Source organism: Pleurodeles waltl, chromosome 10 (assembly GCF_031143425.1).
Source record: "Pleurodeles waltl isolate 20211129_DDA chromosome 10, aPleWal1.hap1.20221129, whole genome shotgun sequence".
NCBI classification, from domain to species: Eukaryota; Metazoa; Chordata; class Amphibia; order Caudata; family Salamandridae; genus Pleurodeles; species Pleurodeles waltl.
Window position 1 is genome coordinate 282,188,189 of NC_090449.1, and position 12,250 is coordinate 282,200,438.

A 12,250-nucleotide genomic window follows, 5' to 3' on the forward strand; every position below is an offset into this window, starting at 1 on the left:
CTTGTGTGTGGATATTGTCCCACAGAGGTCACTCTGTCCACAATCCTCCGCCATAGCTCCATCTTTCTGGCAATGGAGATCTGCTGGACCTGTGCACCAAACAGCTGTGGTTCTACCCTGACGATTACCTCTACCATCACCCGCAAATCCTGATCTGTAAAACGGGGGTCCATTTGTGAGAACATGCCTATTGTGTGTTGTGTTTGTTGTGCAGAGGGTGTTCAGTGTTGTGGTGGGGTGTGTGATGTGTGACGGATGTATAGGTGGGTTTGGTGTGTGTGCAGTTCTGTAAGCGATTGGCCTGGCCAGGTGTGGCAACCTTTTTGTGTTTGCAAGGGATTGTGGGTTGTGTGGGAGTGTGTTTTATAGTGCTATTGGTGAGTGTGTAAGGTGTGTGTTAATGTGTCAGGTGTTGGGTATTTGAACTGGCCAATGTTGGCTTGTAGTGGTGATGGGTGCCCAATTCCACCGCGGCAGTGTGCACTACCAATGGTTGACCACTGCTGAATGTCCGCTGTGGTGATTCGTAGGTCATAATTTGGAGGGTGTTGTTTTGCTGGCGTAGCGATGTGGGTGGTGGGTCTGACAGTTTTTCGCCTTAGTTAGGTCTAGTAGGCTTGCGGTTGTGACAGTTTTCTGTCGATTTTGTGTTTGTGAGTCATAATTTGGGGGGGTTGCATTATCGCTTCCTCAGCGGTCTGTTGGCAGCTGTCACCACGACGGTCTTAGCAAAAGACCGCCAATGTCATAATGACCACCTAAGTTCCTACGTGAAGGACATGGGTGATTTCTTCAGAATACTGGCAGGAAGAATATTTATTGGTAATAATAGATGTGGTGTCTCTGTGCACCTCCATCAAGCATGAAGTGGGTCTCAAAGCCATGGAATACTTTCTCAGACAGTGCAGTATTCAAGAATGGCAACATTCAAAGATGTTATTAACAATGATTGAGATGTGCCTCCCCAATAATATGTTTATTTTCAATTATGAGTTATTCCTACAAACACAGGGAACAGTTAAGGGCGTTTCCTTTTATCCAAGCTACTCCAATCTCACCATGGGATCGTGGGAGAGGGAAGTGGCTTAGAGAGAAGAAAACAACCAATATATGGAAAAAACAATACTTTGGCTGAGATTTATTGATGACATATTCATCATCTGGAAGGAAACTGATTAGGAATTTCAATAATTTTTCAAAATTTTAAATACCAATGATACTGGTTTAAAATTTATATGCAAAACAAACAAAACAGAAATAGAATTCCTGGATATAAAAATTTATGTGCAAAATCAAACCTTGCAAACAACAATGTATCGACAACGTACCTAACAAATAGCATCCTGCAATGGACTAGTTTTCAACCAAAACGTTTACACAAAAGCATACCCTATGGGAAGTTCTTAAGAGTCACACGGAACTGTTCAAAGGACACAGAAATGATAAAACAGTTTGGGGATGTGAAAAAGAGATTTGAAACAAGAGGATATCTCAAAGAACACATTAATAAGGGTATGGCAAGGGTATGAAAAATATCTAGAGACCAAACTTTGATAAAGAAAGGGCGAAAAAAAAGCAATACTAGAGGTGATCAAGCAATAAAAATGATAATGACATACAACAAAGAACATAATAAAATTTCGAATATTTTAAGAAAGCATTGGAGTCTGTTTTGAAATGATCCTGACATAGGATCATCAATGGGAACAAGACCAAAAATCACTTACAGAAAGGCCTCTTCCATTAAGGACTAACCAGTGAGAAGCCATTTTACTGGAGGAGCACTTCAAATGTGGTTGGCTAAAGAAGGCTTGGCGTTCTTCAAGTGTTTAAAATGCAAGGCTAGTCAAATTGGCGAAAATAGAAAAGAAGTAAGACACTGAATTTTCAAGATCAACCAAAAAATAACATGCAAAACACCCTATGTAGTATATGTGTTAAAATGTGTATGTGGTATGAAATATCTAGGAAGTACAACTTGCAAATTGAAAAAAATGAATATTGGAACATATAAGAGCAGTGAACAAAAAGGACCTGAGTTATGCAATGGTGAAACATCAAAATCATTTTCAGGAAAGCAGTTGGGAAACAATGCGTTATTTCGAAATAGCCCATGTCCCTCAAAATAAAAGAGGAGGAAACAGGACATTGAAGCTTTGTCGTTTGCAATCCAGATATATCATCAAATTAAGGACGAAGATCCCTTTTGGCCTGAACACCAATGAAGAATGACATATATACACTTGTGAAAAAATTACTTTAGACTTTCCATGAACTTATACATGACATACAAAAACTATGGACCATAAATTGCCACCATTTGTGAGGAAATCACTGATTTTAAAAACACTATGGCCCTCATTACAACCCTGGCGGTCGGTGATAAAGCAGCGGTAATACCGCTAACAGGCCGGCGGTCAAAAATTTTTAATTGCGACCATGACGGAAAGCGCCAACACAGACAGCCACTTTAACACACCAACCGCCATGACGGTAGAAACAAACACCGCGGTGGTAACCGCCAACAGACAGGCGGAACTCAGTGTACCGCCCACACTATTACAAGGCACCAATCTGCCAGCTTTTCCAGGGCGGTACCCACGTCATCAAAAGCACGGCGGAAACAGAACACAGAAGGGAAACCACTCACCTCTCGACAATCAACGAAGAACCAGGACGCCATGGAGCCCGAACTACAGGTGTTACCAATGTTGATGTATCTTCTCATCTACCAGGAGTACAAAGGATGGTGGCAACGACCACAGTGAGTACTGCACCTAGCACACAGGGGACGGGAGGAGGGAAAAGAGAGTGACACACGCACGCAACACCCCCACCCTCCTACCCCCACCCACAACAACACACACACACATATACAATCACATCACAGATACACCCCGTCACCCCCTGGAAGAATGCAAGGACCAAACGAAATTAGTTTAACAAGTGTAATATTCGAACAAACAGATAGCCCAAGAGAAAAGTAAATAATCAGTATATACAAATATTTACAGCAAGTACACAAGTCCGTACACTGTCCCATTAAAGGTCCGTGGACCAGTGGTCCCAAAAAGCATGGGCAAAGCCCACACATAACACCTGCCTCAAAACGGAGAGAACACTGCAGGGGCATCAGGTCGAAAAAAAACAGGCACCTCAGGGGGAAGGGGAGGGGGGTGCCTCAGCCAGATGATGGGACGACGCCACTACTCCTCGACGGGGCTCCATGCCCACTGTTTGGTCCTGGGGAGGAGTACAAAGCCACAGTCTCTCAAGTGGATGGTTTGCCCACTGCCTGCTCCTGGGCAGTACAAAGCCACAGTCTCTCAAATGGGTGGTTTGCCCACTGCCTGCTCCTGGGGAGTGCAAAGCCACAGTCTCTCAAGTCGGTGACATGTTCCATTGGTTCTGGAGGGGGCTTGGTGCCCAGAGTGCTTCATCCTGCCAAGGACTGTGTTAGTGGATGCTTTTCACCACTGGTTCTGGAGGGGGCTTAGTGCACAGAGTGCTTCCTCCTGCCAAGGACTGTGTTAGTGGATGTTTTTCTCCACTGGTTATAGAGGGGGCTTGGTGCCCAGTGATGCTGCACCTGGGGTGTGGCAGTTCCCATTCCCTCACCTGGGTGTTTGAGGCACGAGATTTTCAGGGAACAGGTAGCATGATACTCTATGGAGGCAGAGCCACACTCCACCTTGATGCGACTTAGGCTGCAAACTGCTTGTAGTGCCAGTGCTGGTGCCTCATGTAGTGTGTTCAGGGTCCAGGACGTCTCCTGCAGCCTCGGATGGCTGCCCACTGAGGATGCTGCTGATGTCCGCTGTAGTAGCACTGGTTGGGCACGTCGCGGGGCAGGTGGCGGTGGCTGCGGCAATGTTTCCGGCAGAGATGCAGGCGGTGCTACTCGTGGTGCAGGTGTCTGCAGTAGTGGAGGGAGACACCAGGCCATCTCCAGCAGCCTCGGACGGCTGCCCACTGGGGATGATGCTGGTGACTGTAGTTGTGGCAGCTGCCGTGCAGGTGGCAGTGCAGATGGCGGTGCAGGTGGCGGTGCAGGTGGCGGTGCAGGTGGCGGTAGTTGCGGTGGTGCTCACAGTGGTACAGGTTGCTGGCCTGTCATGAGAAATGGGGGTCACCAGTCCCTCACCAGGAGTCTCCATGCCCTGAGGTGACTTTCCTATGATTTTGTGTCCCTTCCCCACCTTGGTAGTCGCTGCTGGCACCTTGGCACTGGCCTCTCTGGTTCTGGATGAGGCCTTGTTGGGTGGGTGGTGCGGCTTTTCCCTTCTGCATGCTGGCCCCTTCTTTATCTTGGCAGGTGGCGGAATTGGGTGGTCCTTAGCTTCAGTAGGTGGCACACTGGCAGCCCTGATGGGTGCCCCCTTCGACCCTCCCGGACTTACAGGGACCACATTGGATGACAATTTGGTGGCTGAGGTGCTGGTCTGGGCTCTAGACATCCTGGCCCTAGTGGAAGGACGGCGGGGGAGGTGTAGGGAAGAGGTCAATGTTAGCCAGGAAAAGTTTTTTAGACACACTGGGACGGGAAGATGGAGGGGGTTTGGGAGTGGAGGAAGAGGTAGTGGTTGTAGGAGGTGTACGTCTGCTGAGTTTGGGTGAAGGTGCATGGGATGGAGGCTATTGTGAGGTGGATGGCTGTTGAGTGGGTGTGTGCCAGCATTTGTGTACTTTGGGAGGTGGGCTCACAGACACACTGGGAGAGAACACAGGGGACGTGTAAATGGTTGTGGGGGTGGTGATTGCACGTGACTGGTGTGTTGTGATGGGCGTGCTGGTGATGGAGGTAGTGGCTGAGGATGTAGTGCATGCAGTGGATGTTGTTGTGTCCAAACGGCTGAGTTGGGTCCAAACTGGGGTGGCATGGTGAGCAAAAGAACGATGGATTAAACCCAGATCTGTGACTGGGGGTGAGTGTTTGCATTGTTCAGCACTCCGTCCATCATCGGTTTGTGTTACTAAAGTTGCCGTAAGTGGGAAGGGTATGCCCAGACTTGGGTCCCTTGCTCACTGTGCCACTGAATTCAAGCTAGCCTGGCTGATGAAGGGTGAAACCCTGAAACCGGTCCCAGGATGCTTGTTTCCGGTCCAGGGAGGACTTGGCTTGGCAGTTCGGGCTGGACTGTTCCCATGAGGCACAGAGTCAAGACTGATTTGCATATGGCTGGGTCCAAACTGGGGTGGCATGGTGAGCAAAAGAACAATGGATTAAACCCAGATCTGTGACTGGAGGTGAGTGTTTGCATTGTTCAGCACTCCGTCCATCATCCTTTTGTGTTACTGATGTTGGTGTGTCTAAATGGGTATGGTGCTTGTGTGAGTGCCTGTGGGATGTGTGGTGCTTATGTTTGCCTGAGCCACTTTTGTGTGTTGATGTGTGTGCATGCTGGTCTGATGGTGTGCTTGGGATAGGCTGAGGTACAGGGGATTGGGTATGGGTAGTGGAGGTTGGAGGGGGGTGGCTGGACACAGGGACAATGGCTGCCATTGGTGCTGAGGCCAGAGCCTGAAATGCTCTCTGTTGGGCCGCCACGCCAGAATGAATGCCCTCCAGGTATGCATTTCTTTGTTGCAAATGCCTCTCTACACACTGGATGGCATTCAAAATGGTTGACTGCCCAACAGTGAGGTATCTCAGGAGGTCAATAGCCACCTCACTGAGTGCAGCAAGGCTGACTGGGACAGGGCCTGAGGTGCCTGGGGCGAAGGAGATGCCCCCCTCCTTGGTGAGTGGGCACAGGAAACACGCTGAGGGGCTGCTGGGAGGGCGGTGCTGGTAGGGGTGGTGGTGGCTGTACCTGTTGTTGCGGTGGGCACAGAGGTTCCCGCCACCGCAAGGGAGCTCCCATCAGAGGAGGAGTCGCTGTTGCTGGTGTCCCCTCCTGTCCCCGTCGTGGAGCTCCTCTCGCCCTCCGTCCCACTGTTGCCTTCAGACTCCGTACATTCACCCTCCTGGGCCATGTGGGATGCCTCTGCTCCTCCGCTAGATGATGCTAATGCACACAAGGACAGGGTGACAAAACAAGAGGGGGAGGAAAGACAGAGGAGACGCATGGTCAATGCCAGCAACATCACTACCATTGGCAGACACAACACACAGGGAGCAGCCCTATGCACTAGGCCATGCACTAGCAGTTAGTAGGAAAAACACCTGCCCATGGGGGACTATGCCTAACCCCATTTGCTGCACACCTGGAACCCACAGGAGGAGGTTGACTAGTTGTAGTTGGCCACTAACACTATTGGGGTTGAGTGCCACAGAGTCTGCCTAACAAGGGACCTACCCTACCAAGTTTGCCTTGGCCTAGAGTAACCCACAGCCCACGTCCCCCACCCAGCCACCTCGTAAAGCGCGCAGAGTCAGCTGAATGAGACTGTACTCACCCCCTTATGGCTGCAGTGATGCCCTCAAGCGCCCATCCAACTACGGGTATGCCACCGCCAGGATCCGGAACATCAGGGATCATGGTGCGATGGGCACCCCTTCCACATTGGAAGGCCATCTCCGGCTGGGCCTTCGCTGTCTTCTTGCTCCAGCAGTGCAGGTCCTCCCATCTCTTGCGGCAGTGGGTGTTCCGTCTATGATAGACCCCCAGGGCCCGCACTTCCTTGGCGATGGAACGCCGAATACTCTTCTTCTGGTGGGCGCTGACCTAGAGGAAAGGTATAGCATGATTCACCCGTTCGGTTCATCACACTTATTGCCCACCACTTCCCACCCATGCCCTGACACACATACACTCACCATCCTCTCATGCAGCCCTCAGCCCCCAATCCCACATGTATCTTCCATCCAAACCACTCCATACATTCATGGCCCACGCATCATGCTCACAGTGTACTCACCTGTTTGTCTGGAGGACCGTAGAGTAACGTGTACCGGAGGAGGACCCCATCCACTAGTCTCTCCAACTCCTCTGCCGTGAAGGCAGGGGCCCTTTCCCCAGACACTCGAGCCATTGTCGCTTCCAGACACAGGTCACAGCAGCACTTGCAGTGTAGGTCCTCTCCTGTTGAAGATCAGGTATCAAGTGAGTGAACAGATAGAAAATGGCAGTCACGTCCGCGGCGGTGCGTACCGTCACCGTTGGCGTACATCGTCATTGGCTCCTGGAACCCATAGGGCCCAATGATAACCAATGCTGACTCGCGTGGTGGTCTTTGACCGCCTACCGCAACGCTGCACAACGCCAGCAGTTACCTCATTTCCCCTTGTCCCTCCTTACAGGTAGGGCAGCCGCCATTTCAGGGTGGTACATGGAATGGCACCTAACTGTGTCACTGCACATTTGGGCAGAAATATGGACAGACAATGCCACACACAGATTTACTCACATTAGAGCAAAAACACTTGTGCAACGTATGTGGTACACAACCCTGTGCTCACCATTCTCCTCCATAGGGCACATCTGCTGGGGCAGTTGATGAGATGGCGTCATCCTCCGGTGTACAGATCCCTGGTGGACCTATCGACAATGGACGACAGACACATCATTATCACCTACAGACTTGATCGTGCCACAATCCAGGAACTATGTGCCCAATTGGAGCCAGACCTGATGTCAGCTATACGCCATCCTACAGGTATCCCCCCTCTAGTGCAGGTCCTGTCAGTGCTTCATTTCCTGGCAAGTGGTTCCTTTCAAACAACAGTGGCCATGGCATCAGGGATGTCTCAGCCAATGTTCTCTAACGTGTTGACCAGAGTGTTATCTGCCCTGCTGAAACACATGCGTAGCTATATAGTTTTCCCCCAGGTGATGGATTTAGCCACAGTGAAAGCGGACTTCTATGCCCTGGGACATATCCCCAACATCATTGGTGCCATTGATGGTACACATGTGGCATTTGTACCCCCGCAGGAATGAACAGGTGTACAGAAATCATAAAAGTTACCATTCAATGAATGTGCAGATGGTGTGTTTGGCAGACCAGTACATCTTCCATGTGAATGCCAAGTATCCTGGCTCTGTGCACTACGCTTACATTTTGAGAAATAGCAGCATCCCTTATGTGATGGGGCAACTCCTGAGGCACCGTGTGTGGCTAATAGGTGAGGCCAAGGTCCCAATACAGTTGATATAGGTGTCTGGGTATGGGGTTGTCCCTAAGGGTTAGTGTGTGTCTAACAGTTGTCCCTCGACATTTGCAGGTGACTCTGGTTACCCCAACCTGTCATGGCTACTGACCCCAGTGAGGAATCCCAGGACAAGGGCAGAGGAACACTACAATGAGGCACAGGGGCGAATTAGGAGGATAATAGAACGTACCTTCGGCCACCTGAAGGCCAGATTCCGGTGCCTCCATCTGACAGGTGGTTCTCTATACTACTCCCCGAAGAAGGTGTGCCAGATAATCGTGGCCTGCTGTATGCTGCACAACCTGGCTTTGCGATGCCAGGTGCCTTTTCTGCAGGAGGATGGGCCAGATACAACCGAAACAACATCATCATGCAATACTTCCAGTGAGACACTGGTAGGAAGATGTCACTGCTTCTCACATCTCATACTATTGTTGGAGCTAGCATAAGTCTGTCATTTTCACTCAGTGTATGGACATTGACTTGTCACTTTGACTTTCCATTTCACAGATCTGTGTCCCACTTTGTGCCCTCTGCTATGTTTACTCCTGGCCTACAGCTGTGTCACATTCGTATGTGAACAAGTAAATTGACATTGCTATATTCCATAGATATTGCAATTGCACATTTGTGAAAGCACAGACTGACTCCAGATTGTTTTGTGATTGAAGTGTGTTTATTCCTGTGCAAATAAGTGGAGGAGGTTATAAAATGGGCTGGGGTGATGGTGAAGGTATGTCCATGGCAGAGTCCTGTCTATTTGTTTCACAGGTGCATTGTCCAAACAAAAGGGCATAGGAAGTGGAGCAATGGCACTTTAAGGAGGGACAGGGTGACATAGTGGGACAGAAGGGTGACGTTCAGGCGGGTCTTATTTCCTGGCGGGGGTCTTGGCAATGTTCTCTGTCTTGTTCCTGGGTCTCGGGGAGCGTTTGCGGGGTGGTTCTCCATCTGCAGGGGGTGGGGTGCTGGTGGCCTGTTGTCCTGTGGCGGTGCCTCCTGTCCACTTGCGCCAGCGGAGGTGGAGGGCTGTTCATCATCCAGGCTAGTGTCAGGGGCCCGTTGGTGTGCCACTGTGTCCATCCTGGTGTTGAGAAGGTGTGCCAGCACCCCTGCAATGGTGACCAGGGTGGTGTTGATGGACTTCATGTCCTCCCTGATCCCCAGGTAGTGTTTCTCCTGCAGCCCTGAGTCTTCTGAAACTTGACCAGTACTGTGCCCATGGTCTCCTGGGAATGGTGATAAGCTCCCATGATGTTGGAGAGTGCCTTGTGGAGATTGGGTTCCCTGGGCCTGTCCTCCCCCTGTCGCACAGCAGTCCTCCCAGCTTCCCTGTTATCCTGTGCCTCTGTCCCCAGAACTGTGTACCCACTGCAACCGCCCCCAGGTCCCTGATCGTCCTGTGTTAGTGGGGTTGCCTGGGTTCCCTATAGTGGTGGGCACTCTGCTGATTGGCGTGTCCTGGGGACAGAGGGATGGGCCCGTTGGCTGGGTGCTGTGGTGGTGTTTCCTGAGGGGGGAGGTTCAGTGGTGGTTTGTGACTGTGTCAGGGGAACCGACTGTCCCTGATGGGCTGGGCTGGTCATCTTGATCCAGGCATTCAGAGCTGCTGCCATCACTGTGGGTCTCTTCTGTGTGGGGACTGGATATGGCTGGCACCTCTTGTCCAGTGACGTTGTGTAGGGGTCCTGTTGGGGTATAAATGCATTGTTATTCTATCTGCGTATGCCATCTTGTGCATAGGTGTGTTTACCTGTATGGTTGTGATTTTCCTGTCAGCTTGGCCTTGAGTGAGTGATGATTTTGTGGGCTGGGTGAGTGTCTCTACTGGGCATGCTGTGGTGATGGGTCTCCATGCAGGTCTGTGTTGGGGGTCCATGCTTTGGTGTTGCATGCAGGGCTTGGTATTGGGATGTGTGGGTTGTGATAGTGGGATTTATGTGAGGGGTTGGGGTGATGGGTGTGAGGGTAGGGGTAGGGGTTTGTGATGGTTTGCAGGTTGGGTGGGGAGGATATCATAGTTGAGATGTGACTTACCAGATTCCAGTCCTTCTGCTACTCCTGCAAGGCCCCCAGGATGCATGATCGCCAAGACTTGTTCCTCCCATGTTGTTAGTCGTGGGGGAGGAGGTGGGGTCCACCGCCAGTCCTCTGTACTGCTATCTGGTGTCTTGAAACCACAGAACGCACCTTCCCCCGTAGGTCGTTCCACCTCTTCCTGATGTCATCCCGTGTTCTTGGATGCTGTCCCACTGCGTTGACCCTGTCGACAATTCTCCGCCATAGCTCCATCTTCCTTGCTATCGATGTCTGCTGCACCTGTGATCCGAATAGCTGTGGCTCTACCCAGATGATTTCCTCCACCATGACCCTGAGCTCGTCCTCAGAAAACCTGGGGTGTCTTTGAGGTGCCATGATGTGGTGTGAGTGATGTGTGAGGTGATGGTTGATGTGATGTGTGAGGTGATGTGTTGAGGTGTGTGTTGTTTTGTGCGTGGAAGGTGTATGAGTGATGGTGTTGTGTGCCTCTGGATGCTGGTGTTGTCTTTGCTATTCTCTCTCTCTGCTTCTTCCAAAAATGTAATTGTAAGGGGTTGTGGGTAATGTGGGTGTGTGTTTTACAGTGGTGTGGGTATGTGGGTGTGGTGTGTGTATGTGTGTCAGGTGTGTGTAGTTTGAATAGTCCAATGTGGTGTAGTTTTGTAAGTGTGTGTGTATTTTGAACACAGCAGGGTATACCGCCAATGGATTACTGCGGATGAATGACCGTCGCGGTGATTTATGGGTCATGATAGTGTGGGCGTATTCCTGTTGGCGTGATGATGTGGGTTTTGCTATCGCCAGTTTATCACTGATCTTTGGTGTGGGGGACTTGTGTAGGTGTCTGTTTAGTGGAGGATTTCTAAGCGTGGGTCATAATACACGTAGCGGATTTCCGCCGTGGACAAGGTATGTTGGCGGCCGTCAGCACGGCGGTCATCGGACTTTACCGCAAGGGTTGTAATGAGGGCCTATGGGTGGTTTGGAGTAACATTGTTCCCTAATTCTGTATCTGTTTATAAAAAAGTGCAATACAAATTTGTATTCATAAGTTAAGATGATTTAGAAAGCCCTTATCATGAAATTCCTCTTTCCCAAACAAATAGAAGGACACAAAATGAGAATTTTGTATTTGAAAAAAATTGGTAATGTGAAAAAACCTTAATATGGCATTGAAAATATTAGGAGGATAATGTTGAGAATCAAGGAGGAAAAATTACATAACAGGAACTAAGTTGTTAAAAATATAAGGAAAAATCTGTAAAACTGCATTATCCAGAATGCTTCAGTAATGAGCACAAACATAGGACTGTATAAACTGAAAGGGAAAGGACAATGATTACCTGTGATCAAGACCTTTGTCAGTTGAAACGCGTCGGGTGGTGGAGGCACCCACTTTTTCATAATAAACAAGCTTGAAATGAGTCTTCCTGGAGTGCAATGGTCAAATTTTGTTGAATAATTTATTGGAGCTTGCCCGCCAAATCCCACATTGGCACTGGCAGTAAAAGCGTGCAAACTGCAACGCGGCCATTTGTTAAGAAATAATAAATATACAAATATTCATTTTTTGTAAAACAATTTTTTTAAACACAACTCTGTCACTAACATTTTTATTTTGCATCTACTATTCACTAAACTTGGTTTATAGTGATATATTTAATACATTTACAAAACATTGGGGTGTGGCTAGGCAACATTGGCTGACTAGCCACTCCTGGACAGCGCTCCCACCAGCATAAAGAGATCCTTCATTTATCCATTGCCGTCTCTACCCCATCGCCGATGCTGCAGTGATTAACCCCCGGACGGGAGAATCTGCCCTGAGGCCACAGCCACACTTCAGCTTGAGAGGAGAGCCGGACTCCATTGTGCCTAGAGTCAGAGAGATGCAGCAACCTGGGTATTGTGTAGTACCTCTGTAGTGTACCCTGCAGCCGAGGGATGGGTGGACATGGGTCGAGAGGACTCCCTGATGGTGTTCGTGTTGGCCCCGGGCAAGGCCGGGACGAGACCTGGAGATGAGCCCATGTGGCCTAGAGATCTTGGCTCTCCCCGAGTCGTGGGCTCATGAGTCTCCCCCAACTACCCTGCGCACCTTTTGTGAACTGGAGC